We start from the raw sequence: 13,447 nt of genomic DNA, 5'->3' as shown, positions 1-13,447 counted from the left end.
GGAGGCTTTGAGGGTTTCCTTATAACGTTTCCGCTGTCCTCCTTTGGCTCATTTACCATGAAGGAGCTCCACATAAAGCATTTGCTTAGGGAGGCTCATATCTGTCATGCATACTATGTGGCCTGCCCAGCGAAGCTTACACCTCTTTACTCTACTCCTTTTACATTTTTACTATTAAATCTACTTTTCCGACCATTGTCTTCTCCCAAAATATATCACCTCATGTTTCTCTGCATTAAACTTCATCTGACATCTACATTTACTAATCTGTGTATTCACACACAAGTCACACAGTCATCTTCACAGTTGGCCATAGTCCCAGTTTTGGTGTCATCTGGAGATTTTGATCATGTGCCCCATATACCCAAACCCAGATCATATCTCTATATTGAGAAGGGCAATGCTCCCAACACCGGTCCTGGGGACACCACTATTTACATCCATCCAGTCTGAACATCCATTAACCACTACCCTCTCTTTTCTGCCCTTTACACAATTACCTATCCACCCTGTCCCACTCCCTTTAATACTGTATGCCTTCATTTGATTAACAAGCCTCCTGTTCAGCACCTTATCAAATGCCTTTTGACAATCCATCTGCACAATATCCACTGCATTTCCTTTCTCACTGCACTGTGTTATTTCCTGAAATAATTCCTGCTGTCTGTCCTGAACAAATCCATTTCACTACTAAATTGTTGCAAAGTTTGCTCCACACCACCGGGTTTCATCTGTTTAAAACCACAACTGAAAGGTCCACAAAGTGGCCCCGTGGCAAACTCCAGGAGAGGGAGGAAATGAGCGTCTGTAAATGAAGGAGACTGGTGAGGCAGCGTCTGTAAATGGAGAATTGTTGACTGGTCAGAGAGCGTCTGGAAATGGTGACTGGTGAAGGAGCGTCTATAAATGAAGGAAAAATGGAGACAAGTCAGGGAGTGTCTATAAATGGAGGCGAAATGATGCCTGGTCAGGGCGTGTCTGTAAATGAAGGAGGAATGGTGACTGGTCAGGGAGCGTCTGTAAATGAAGAAGAAATGGGGACTGGTCAGGGAGCATCTGTAAATGAAGGAAGAATGGGGACTGGTTCTGGAGTGTCTAAATGAAGGAAAAATCGTGACTGGACAGGGGGTGTCTGTAAATGAAGGAGAAATAGTGACTGGGTTCAGTTGGACACTCACTGGTTCCTCTCTCTCTCGACCCTCTCATATGCAATATTTGTGGAGGATTTTTACTAAATCTGATTTTTAAAAAATGATAAATGATACAGAAAATAACTGATTTCACATTTTATGTAACATAGTTCTCTAAAGTGATGGTTCAAATGAACTTCAAATAAGTGTAAAGTGTGTTCAGTCTATGACACCAACAAGCCATGGACACAAAGAGAACAGGCTTGGTGTTTGATATGGTAGAAGGTGAACTAGATGAGAACTGAAATAACCTAGAGTAAGAAAAGTCCGGGAACAGTCGGTAGCAGCACATCAATTCGTCTCATATTGTGGTGAAATCAAATATTCCAAACACTGTGTTTGAAACAAATATGATTCGTCAATATTTAAAGAAAATGAAAAAAATATATATTTATTTTAAATATTGATGAAGAATATTAGTGTCCAGCCAATTGTAGGGGTTTATTATCAGCAGAAACAAACTCTTAACTGCCACAATGAACATGGTTGAGTGCTTAATGCAATCACAGTAAATCCTGTTCCATTCAATGGCGAGGTGATTACCCAGCATTCCCGGCGGGGAAGAATGTGCCGCACCCAGACTATAGGAGGCCAGTGCACAGGCGCGTGACCCGCCTGGGTTTGGAGCATGCGCGGTGCTGTGTTCGGTGCACAGACAGAGGCCGCAGACGAACAGCTGCGCGGAGCCGATTCTTCAGCGGGTAGGAAACGGCGGGGCGCGGGGGAGTAACTCACCCGCGGGTGGGCTCCATCAACAACTGGTGTAGGCCGCAAGTCCCGAATGAGAACCTGCAGCTCCCGCGTTTGCAGCTTCCGGGGGAGTTTCCCAGTCACAGGCCCAGGTTAATGGCAGCCATCTTTGTAAAGAAAGGCTGAGGGTTTGTGCGCAGTCACCTTCATCCATCGAACGGTATAGCGCATGCGACACCATCTTTGCCAAGGAACAATGAGTAGGCGGGGCTTCAGGGTCCCAGTGACAGGAGGGATAATCAGACTCACTGATTTAATTCTCATTCTGCACACGGGGGCTTTCTCAGCATCTCTCCTGAAGGCGCTGGTAAGTGCTGGGTTACGATTTACAGCCCACATAATTGTAACGGAAGGGCCCAGATTTAGATCCCCTTACAGAAAGAAAGAAAGACTTGCATTTATATAGCGCCTTCCATGACCACTGGATGTCTCAAAGCAGTTTACAGCCAACGAAGTACTTTTGAAGTGTAGTTACCGTTGTAATGTAGGAAATGCGGCAACCTATTTGCACACAGCAAACTCCCACAAACTGTCATCATCATCACAGGCAGTCCCTCTAATCGAGGATGACTTACTTCCACGTCAAAAAGTTCACAGGTGTTTCAATGAAGGACCTAAAATTCCAGGTCCTGAACTATATGGAAGATGCCTGTGCGTGGATTTTTTTTAATGTGTGGTGACCGTTGCACACCAGTTACCACACGGGCTTGACAGAGCTAGTTCTTGGTCCAGTGCCAAGGATTAAAAGACGACTGGAGACCAGCTCTGCTGCACAGACCTAGTGTGCACACATATCACAGTGTTGGCTGGCCCATGCTGCCCCTGGGCCTACGCCTCTCCTGGGCCCCCAACTCGTGCCTCTCCTGGGCCCCGATCACATCCCTCTACAATCTCTCGCCGCTCCTTCGTCCCAACCTCCCCGTTCCTGCTCCAATCGCTGACCTGGATCTTGGTGATGTCCATCTTCACTGCCGTTGCTCTCCTGCTCCAGCATGTGCTGCTCCCTGGAGTGATATGCCGCTACGCTGCTGCTTCCATTCCCCGGCCTGCTCCGATGGTGCTCACAGGTCGGGGACCGCTCAGCCTGCTGGGCCAGGCCGCCACATTGCTCCTTCTGCTCCCCGCCATGCTGCTCCTTCCACTCCCTGGCCTGCTCCTCCACAAACTGTAGTGTGATAATGACCAGATAATCTGTTTTTAGTGATGTTGATTGAGGGATCTATATTGGCCAGGACACTGGGGATAACTCTACTGCTCTTCTTCAAAATATTGCCTGGGACTTTTATGTCCACCTGAGAGGGCAGACGGGTTTAACGTCTCATCTGAAAGACAGCACCTTACTCCAGTACAGCACTGAGGGAGTGCTGTACTGTCAGAGGTATCATCTTTCAGATGAGATGTTAAACTGAGACCCTGTCTGCTCTCTCAGGTAGATTTAAATGATCCAAAGCCCTATTTCAAAGAAGAGCAGTTACCTCGGCATCCTGGCCAATATACATCCCTCAATCAACATCACTAAAAACAGATTATCTGGTCATTATCACATTGCTGTTTGTGGGAGATTGCTGTGTGCAAATTGGCTGCCGTATTTCCTACATTTACATAGGAAATACAACAGCTGCCCTTTCACCTCCTCCCTTCCCACTATCCAGGACCCCAAACACTCCTTCCAGGTGAAACAGTGATTTACTTGTACTGCTTTAAATTTAGTATACTGTATTCATTGCTCACAAAATGGTCTTCTCTACATTGGAGAGACTAAACGACATTGGGTGATTGCATTGCGGAACACCTCCGTTCAGTCAAAAGCGAGATTCTGAGTTTTGAATTGCTTGGCATTTTAATTCTCTGGACCACTCCCTCTCTGTCCTCGGCCTCCTACACTGTTCCAAGTGTAGCTCAGCATAAGCTCAAGAAACAGCATTTCAACTTTCGATTAGGCACTTTACAGCCTTCCGGATTCAACATTGATTTTAACAATTTCACACCACATCCGCTCCCATTTTTTAGTACAGCAGCTGTTGGTAATGATTCAGCTATTGCCATTTCATCATCATCCTCATCATCATAGGCAGTCCCTCGGATTCGAGGAAGACTTGCTTCCACTCTTAAAATGAGTTCTTAGGTGGGTCTGAACAGTCCAATACGAGAACCACAGTCCCTGTCACAGGTGGGACAGATAATCGTTGAGGAAAGGGGTGGGTGGGACTGGTTTGCCGCATGCTCTTTCCACTGCTTGTGCTTAATTTCTGCATGCTCTCGGTGGTGAGACTCGAGGTGCTCAGCATCCTCCTGGATGCACTTCCTTCACTTAGGGTGATCTTTGGCCAGGGCTTCCCAGGTGTCATTGGGGATATTGCAATTTTTCAGGGAGGCTTTGAGGGTGTCCTTGTTATGTTTCCTCTGCCCACCTTTGGCTCGTTTGCCGTGAAGGAGTCCTGAGTAGAGCGCTTGCTTTGGGAGTCTCGTGTCTGGCATGCGAACAATGTGGCCTGCCTAGCGGAGCTGATCAAATGTGGTCAGTGTTTCAATGCTGGGGATGTTGGCCTAGTCGAGGACGCTAACATTGGTTCGTCTGTCCTCCCAGGATCTTGCGGAGACATTGTTGGTGGTATTTCTTCAGCGTCTTGAGGTGTCTACTGTACATAGTCCATGTCTCTAAGCCATACAGGAGGGCGGGTATTACTGCAGCCCTGTAGACCATGAACTTGGTGGCAGATTTAAGGGCCTGGTCTTCGAACACTCTTCCTCAGTCGGCCGAAGGCCGCACTGGAGGCGATATTGAATCTCCACATCAATGTCTGCTCTTTATTGCCATTTACACCTTGTCCAGACACATTTTTTGTTTCTTTACTTGTCCCATAATCATCTCCTTTTGCCTTGCAGCATCATCCCTTTTGTCATTTAATCTCTGCTGCCTCCCACCCTAACACAGAACTTCCCTTTTGTTCTTTCCTCCCCTCCCCTCTTTCTCTGCCTCTGCACTTACTTAAAACCTGTTACATTTCTAATTTTTACCAGTCCTGATGAAAAGTCATTAACCTGAAAGTCATTAACTCTGTTTCCTTCTCCGCAGATGCTGGCTGAGTATTTCCAGTATTTTTTATTTTATATCAGGTTTCCAGCATCTGCAGCATTTTTCTTTTGTACAAGTGTAGAACTGAACCCAGCAGAGTCAGCACCTTCAGGGGAGGAGAGGGAGGGGAACCAGTGAGTGTAGAACTGAACCCAGCCAGAGTCAGCACCATCAGGGGAGGAGAGGGAGAGGAACCAGTGAGTGCAGAACTGAACCCAGCCAGAGTCAGTGTCTTCAGGGGAGGGAGAGAGAGAGGAACCAGTGAGTGTAGAACTGAACCCAACCAGAGTCAGCACCATCAGGGGAAGAGAGGGAGGGGAACCAGTGAGTGTAGAACTGAACCCAGCCAGAGTCAGCACCTTCAGGGGAGGAGAGGGAGGGGAACCAGTGAGTGTAGAACTGAACCCAGCCACAGTTAGCACCTTCAGAGGAGGGAGAAAAAGTGACTGAAAGGAAATATGTTGGAGATGGTGCGATGTGTTTGGATTTCAACACAGGGAGGAGGGACAATGTGTGGGATAGGGATTTACAGCTTTGAGGCAACAGGAGAGAAAAGAATGTTCCAGACAAACTAGAATTGTCTGTTCTGACTTTCTGTATTGTACTTAGTGATGAGTTTTGTAAATTCTCTTACAGGGTATTAGAGGAGGAAGATTGACAGATGGGAAACACAAAGCAAACATCATGTCAGGATCTCACAGTGTTACTCGATTCATCAGGACCTGAATAGTATCACCTTTGAATGTGGAAGGAGAAACGTTTGTCTGTTCTATCTGTGGGAAAAGATTTCAAATGTTATTGTAACTGCAAAAGCACCGAGACACACACACCCGAGTGAGACTGATCCAGTGCACTGACTGTGGAAAGAGCTTTAACCAGTTACACAGCCTGAAAAAACATTGCACTGTGCACAGCGGGGAGAAACTGTACACGTGTTCTGTGTGTGGATGAGGCTTCAACTGACCATCCAACCTGGAGAGACACAAGGACACCCACACCACGGAGAAACCGTGGGAATGTGGAGACTGTGGGAAGGGATTCAATTATCCATCACAGCTGGAAATTCATCATCGCAGTCACACTGGGGAGAGGCCGTTCACCTGCTCTGAGTGTGGGATGGGATTCACTCGATCATCCCACCTGCTGAGACACCAGCGAGTTCACACCGGGGAGAGACCGTTCACCTGCTCCGTGTGTGGGAAGGGATTCACTCATTCATCTGATCTGCTGTCACACCAGCGAGTTCACACGAGGGAGAGGCCATTCACCTGCTCCAAGTGTGGGAAGGGATTCACTCAGTCATCCAGCCTGCTGACACACCAGCGAGTTCACACCGGGGAGAGGCCATTCACCTGCTCTGACTGTGGAAAGGGATTCACTCAGTCATCCAATCTGCTGACACACCAGCGAGTTCACACGAGGGAGAGGCCATTCACCTGCTCTGTGTGTGGGAAGGGATTCACTCAGTACTGTTCCTTGCTTAAACACCAGCGAGTTCACACTGGGGAGAGACCGTTCACCTGCTCTGAGTGTGGGAAGCGATTCACTCAGTCATACACCCTGCTGAGACACCAGCGAGTTCACAAGTGACTGCAGGGGTTGGATTCTGCTGTTATTGTTGCTCTTAATCACATCCAGGATTGAACCATGTTAGTTCTGACAGTTGGGAATTGCTTCTGCTGATGTTACTAATTCCTATAATTGGGCTGGAGTTTAATATTCTGGATATATGTCAAATAAATCAGCTTTGTAGATTTAGATTTTTGTCTTTCCCACCTGAGTGTTTAGCATCATCTGGCTGGAGCTCAGAGAGGACAATCTGGGGGAGGATCGTACGGTGGGAACAGAACTTCAGCCTGGACACAGTCCCACAGGGCCACACTGAGAGGGGAAAACGGCACTTTGGTCTTTCTCATCTCTCATCACTGACAGCAAAGTCACCGTGTGGGTTAATCTTGAGGTGTGTCCCAGCCACTCTCTTCCATGGTTTAGAGCTCCTGGGCACAGAACAGAAGGCTCCTTTACAACTGCGTTTAGAGTCAGGAAGAACATGCTGGGAACATGCTGTCAAATCAGAGATTGGTGTAAAACTGCGATCTCTTCCTGACTGAAAGTGAAACGGCAGGTTTCCGTTTCCAGACTAAAGTTTACTCTCCATGAATATTTAATGCATTTGTGTGACGGTCCTGAGTCCACCAGTTTAAGGTAGACATCAACTAATTTAACATAAAGCCGTTTAAAATAAATTGGTTAAGTCTGCATTAAAATAGCAGATGGAGGAGTTCACAGGAGCCTGTTAACTGCTGGTGCAATTATACAACAGGCAGTTGATCTCCAGATAAAGAAGGACCTGCAACGTGTTTCCCAGAATTCCCTGTTTTATTGATGTGTGCGTGTTAGACACCAGGATAACTAAAAATACACAAGCTGGAACATCCATGGGGGTGTGATCCCGACAGTTACTCTGCGATCACTCTTGCTGCAGAACTCCACCACTGACCCGGCTGAAGGTTGTCGGCTCAGGGAGTGGGGCATCCAGGAGTGGACTGTAAGAAAGCTGGGTTTTAGTCGATCAGATTTAATATGAAACAATAACCATAAAAATAAAGTCTTGCTTTGTTTTATATAGATGTATGTTTAACATTAGTGGACTTTGTATTGAAGACCTGGGGTCGAATGAATTATTAGCTTGTAATCACCTTAGACACATGTCATACTCGCCTCAAGATTAACCCGCACGGCGACTTTGCTATCGGTGCAGAGAGATGAGAAAGACCAAAGTGCCATTCGGCCCTCTCAGTGTGGCCCTGAAGGACTGTGTCTAGGCTGAAGTTCTGTTCCCACCATACGATCCAACCCCCAGATTGTTCTTTGAGCTTCAGCCAAATGATGCTAAAAACTCGGGTGGGAAAGACAAAAATCTACAACGGTGTGTTTAAAACAAAGCTGATTTATTTGCCATCGGGGGGCAATAGGTCAGTATATGAGGAATATGAGGAGGAGCGGTGTGAGATCGTGGCGGATGAGTGACGAATGTTTGTGGTGGAGGAGTAGTGAGAGATCGTGGAGGAGGAGCGATAAATGTTTGTGGTGGAGGAGCGTTGAGAGATCATAGCGGAAGTGCGATGAATGTTTGTGGCAGAGGAGCAGTGAGAGACTGTGGCAGAGGAGCAGCGAATGTTTGTGGTGGAGGAGCGGCGAGAGATCATGGTGGAGGTGCGGCAAATGTTTGTGGCAGAGGAGCGGCGAGAGATCATGGCGGAGGAATGGTGAGAGATCGTGGTGGAGGTGCAACTGTAAGATTCCAAAATTCATGGAAACCCCCCAGTGTTTGGACTCACTGAAAAGGAAATTTGATTTGGGCCTATTAAACAGAAAGTTTGGGACCCTAAAATGCATATGGAAGAAATCTACGAGTTTTAACCAAGTTTGGGATTTTAAAAGGCATGTTTGGGCCTGTGGGGAAAAGCTGCAGTGACAGAGGGGTGGGATTTAGAATTTGGGTATTGTATCTAATCAGTTTGTCTGGGGGAGCTGTTTAACCATTAGTCAGGCTCCCAGAAAACATTAGCATTTAAACAATCGACCACGGAAGAAACATTATCCACTCCACCCACAGGACCCAAATATCACATACATATTCCAACACCTTTTTCAACATGCATAGAAATATCTGGCTCAGCCCAGACTTCCCGAAGTCAAAACAGTGCTATCACAATGGTCATGAGTTCATCAGCTCATAAATAAGGGGTATCACAATCCCAAACTCTATCAACGCCAGATTAAAACATTTAATCACGTTTCAGTTAGCTAGCCCACCAAAACTTATACAAAGAAGACCACTTAAAATCAATTGGGCAGCAAAACTCAAACAAAAGAAACATTAGATTTAGTGCGAAGATTAAGCAGCCTCTCAGAGTATAATTGAGGGCCTATCGTACCTCTGACCATCACAGGAAAACTTTTCTGACCAAGCACTTCAGAACAACAAGATCAAAATCGAGAGCACACGGCGACAAACCACAGGAAGAAACATCGTAACATCGGAGAAAAGAATGTCAAAAAACAATCAGTGGAACATCAATACCAACTGACTTTGTGCCGAGACTATCCAGCGGGTAAAAATTACCTAAAGAACTTAAAACCCTATTGCTAACAAAGGAAGTTGGGTACTCACCAGAGATAAATCCAAACCGCGTCTAACCGCACCAGCGGACTCACCCCAACTGGTTTCAATACACAGCAGAGGTCTTCTAACACGTCTGGAGTCCGTCCGGCTATAACCAAAGAACCGTGAAACAGCCCTAGCTGTCAAAGGAAGGATCCGGTGAGTATGAATCCCTGGAGCCCTAGAATTTGACCTAGTTAGAGAGTAAGTGGGAGGTGGGAAGTATTTCTGTTGTGTTTATTACCTGTAATAAAGTATTCCCCATTGTTTAGAACCTTTTTGTAAGATTTTACAGTTTTATTGGAGTGTATTTGTGTTATTTGCTTTCTTGAATAAAACCCAAACCTTCTTTGTACAAAACAGTTGTCTGCTGCACTTTATCACACCCCGATTAATAAATCCAAGCTCAAGAACAAGGGAGTGGGAGCGACTCACAACCGCTCTGGTCAGGAAGGCAAGCTGACAGACCCACCACCCCCTTCAGAATGGTGAGCCAGGTAGGAGCTTGGTCAAAAGGGTGTGATGGCAGTAGACACTGTTTTTGAGGAAAGCAGCAAAATGGAAGAGAGGATTTCCCCTTAAATATTCAAGAAAGTCGCTATAACAAAGGAATGGGTACGTTGAGCATCCTGTGGACGTTGCAGCCTAATGGACTGAGAGTAAGGACCATAAGCGCTCTGTGGAGAAAGCAATATGGTTAGTCTGCCTACAGCGACAGGTCCCGCAATTGGACAAGAAAGTCAAGTTGCTGGAGGCAGACCTCAGGGAGTCCGAGGAACACTCGAGTGCCAGAGCTATAATGGGGGAGAAATTATTTGAGGAGTTAGGCAAGCAAAAGCAAGAGAAACTACAGATGGTGGAAACACACAGAAACCGCCAGGATTACCTTCAGTGCCAGGTCACTGAAGCGAAGGGTCAAGAACTGGTGTTGCGGAAGAAAACGCCCACCTCACCAGGATAATTAAGGAGCAGGAGGAGAGGTTGAGAGACCTCCAGGCGGCTTACAAAGTAGCAAGCACTAGGGGGTTTGAGTCGGGAGACCACGGCCCCTGCCAGCAACAAATAAATAGTCTGAACCTTGCTCTGTCCAAGGCTAAAGGCATGGTATGCCTAATAAGCCAGGGTGCGGCCCAGATAGACCTGGAAGAGCAGGGGGAAACCGTTCGGTCGCTACCTGTGGCGCCGGGGTTGGACCCGGCTTGGCAACAGGAGAGGTGAACGATTTGTGAGGCGGGTAGGGATTGCGAACCACCACCACCTGTGGCGCCGGGTTTTGGCTTGGTTTGGCAGCAGGGAGAGGTGGGCTAGCCAATGCGAGAAGGGCCGGGACCAGGGCCGATGTGCCAGGTCCAGCAGCAAAAGTTTGGCCCGCCCAATGGTGGTGGGGACCAGGGGCCCCTCGAAAGTCACTTTGTGGTTCCCCACAGCACCCAACAGCTTAGGGCTATGGTAAGCCATCTGGGTAAGCTCACTCACAAAGGGGACCCTTTGGTCCACTTCATGGATGTGGAACAGGCGGGGGGATAAACGGTTGCGACGACTCCGAAATGGCAAAAATGTTCCTATTCTCCCTAGACAGTAGAGTATACCAGTCTCTCTCTGTGGAAAGCAAGGGAGGGCAGAGTACATACGCTGCAGTCAAGGAAGAAGTCTTGGATGTTATGGGCCTAAATGATGGGAGTTTCTTCTCCTGAGTGGAGAAGACGATGCAACAGGCAGGGAATGCCTCACAAGCTTTCATCGATGAGAGTGCCTGTAGTGGGATCCTCGCGGGGATCACTTGACCCGGGATGAGAGGGCTCACTGGTTCCGGAGCTTGGTGGCAAACAGTTTGCCACGGGTGAAGGCCAAAGCTGAGCTGTGGTTCGATCCTAAGGATCCTAATGCCACCGAGGAGTCAGTGATTAGGCAACTAACCCTGGCTTTTTGGAGCGGCCGATGGACAGAGGAGAACCCACCCAAGGGGAGGGTGCATGAGTTAAGGCCCCACCAAGCAAAGAGGGAATGGCACCAGGAAGGGGGTATCTCTTCCGACACCAAGCGTAACTGCTTTGGGTGCGTGAAAAGTGGGCATTGGAGAAAGGATTGTAAGAACCCTTGGAAGGATAACGTAGCTAAGGAACCCCCAGCACCTGCACAAAAACCCAGACCCAGAGCGCAGAGCTCTCGCTCTTCCTTCGAGGAGTTCGTGGCCACGCCCCAGTCCGTATTGGGTGGCCCAAGGAAGGAGGGAAACCCCATCCGCCCTGCCATATCCCGACCCGTGACTAGAACTGGCGCTGCCTGTGTACCTGTGTCCCCTAGCATACGATGCACACAAGAGACCGTGCGTTAAGATGGAGGTGGAGAAGGTGACAGGGACCTATCGGCTAGATACTGGAGCTTCAAGCACCATTGTATACGCAGATAACCCAGCCGCCTCACCTCTATCTAACGGGGTCCCGTACAGTCTAGTGGGTCTCACAGGGAACAAACGGGCTGGGTCGTTCTCCAGCCTGCTACCATTGGGGGCAGTGAACCGTCCTCGGGACAGGGATCCTCAGCCAGCAGCCTCTGACTGTGGAATGCCCACAGGAGACGTTACAGACTCACAGACTGTACAGATGGGGGCGGTGAATTGTATTACTGGAGGGGCTATCCCACCAATTGTTTAGGACTCAGACGCACCCCCAGTAGAATAGCCCTAAGAAGGACTCCCCATACATCACGGCCAAAGACACCATGGTCACCAGCACCCCAGTTTCAATGGTTCAGCCCCGGGAGGGTTGCAGCCCATAAAAGAATGCCCAAGGTCAAGGATCATTTTAGGGATAAGGATCCCCAGCCTGCAGCCTTCAATGGTAAGGGACACACAGGAGAGGTAGCAGTGGGCCAAGAGAATGACAAGAGTCCCCAGCCTGCGGCCTCAGTCTATGCGGAACCCACAGGGCAGGACATAGACTCAGCAACTACACAGAAGGGTAGTGTGCTGTAGTACAGGAAGGGCCATTCCCCCTATCATCTGGGACTCGGGGAAACCCCCAGTTACATTAAGAAGAACTCTCCGGGTCCTGCGGTACAGACCACCTTACACTCAGGCGTACAAGCTGCCCAGAGGCCGCACAAGGCAAAGGCCAAACAGGAATTAACCTGGCCACCCGGAGACGGGTGGCGGTGTACATAGCTTTTCCAGGATTGTTCTTTTAGTTTAAGTTTTAGTATTTTGGTTGGAATTTTTAAAATTTTAAAGTTTTAAATTGGATTGTAGAATTGAATCACCTTTGCCAAGCCAGAGAACTGTTTTTCTCAAGGGCAAGGCTACCTATTTTGTATCCCTACAGGGAAGGAACCGAATGATGAAAGGGGGCTTGCTCCTGCTCGCCCTAATGGGGGCGAGTACGGGTCACAAAGGTGACATCAAGGAATCTCTTATCTTAAACCTGACAGAAGTACACTTACCTGTATGGTGCCCGAAGGAGACAGAGCAGCTATACCAGGCCCTACTCCGAGAAATGTTCAGGAAATTTTACAAATTAGATTTTGGCAACGTATACAAAGCAGATTTATACACACTATATGCTGGGAACACTATGGGCACAGGGCGACAAAGAAGGGGAACCTGGAACAACATTTTCACTGCATATAATACAGGATCCTCTGTGATATGGAACTGCAAATGCAAATAAATGGTCTAAAAAATGAACTACGGAAGATCCTAAGGGAAGAGAACATAATGATAGGCTCAGTGCTACACGAGGACCAGGCAATGACGGTCCATTTAAAGGAGATTATTACTGAGCTGGAAAGACACGCAAAAACAGTAAATGCACTTATACGGGAGGACAGGAATGCCTCGGATCAGGCTGCCAGGAATGAGGTGTGTGTGCTGTATGGGGCATGGTTGCTGGGCGAGGACAGCAGCAACCTGGAAGATCTAAAGCAAGGCCAAGTCCCCGCTTGGATCAGCAACAAGTATCTCGCAGCCCTCCACCAGTTTAGTAATTCGCTAAGCCCATGTCAGCTCCGTCTAGTTTCTGAAACCTACCCTGTCCCAGTAGATTGTGGGCGGTCCAACCATACCATCATGGGGAAAGTTGTAAGGATGCCGTTTATGGGTGGGACAGCCTGACCTGCGCCGCTGTACATGGTGGAGAATATTGGGATCATTCAAGGAGGGGCACATGTTTGTTTCACAGTGGTCCCACCCTATGTCATAAAGTGGGAGCACGCTATGACATGTACTGACCTCTCCAGGTGCCGGAGCCGGGGTGCACATGTAATACT

General features: G+C 48.1%; 1 pseudogene; it reads left to right on the top strand.

Moving 5' to 3' along the window:
- Positions 1 to 13,447, top strand: part of LOC139274126 (zinc finger protein 585A-like) — a 104,828-nt pseudogene that overhangs the window by 26,731 nt on the left and 64,650 nt on the right.

Source organism: Pristiophorus japonicus, chromosome 9 (genome assembly GCF_044704955.1).
Source record: "Pristiophorus japonicus isolate sPriJap1 chromosome 9, sPriJap1.hap1, whole genome shotgun sequence".
Taxonomy (NCBI): Eukaryota; Metazoa; Chordata; class Chondrichthyes; family Pristiophoridae; genus Pristiophorus; species Pristiophorus japonicus.
This window is presented reverse-complemented; position numbering and strand designations above follow the sequence as displayed.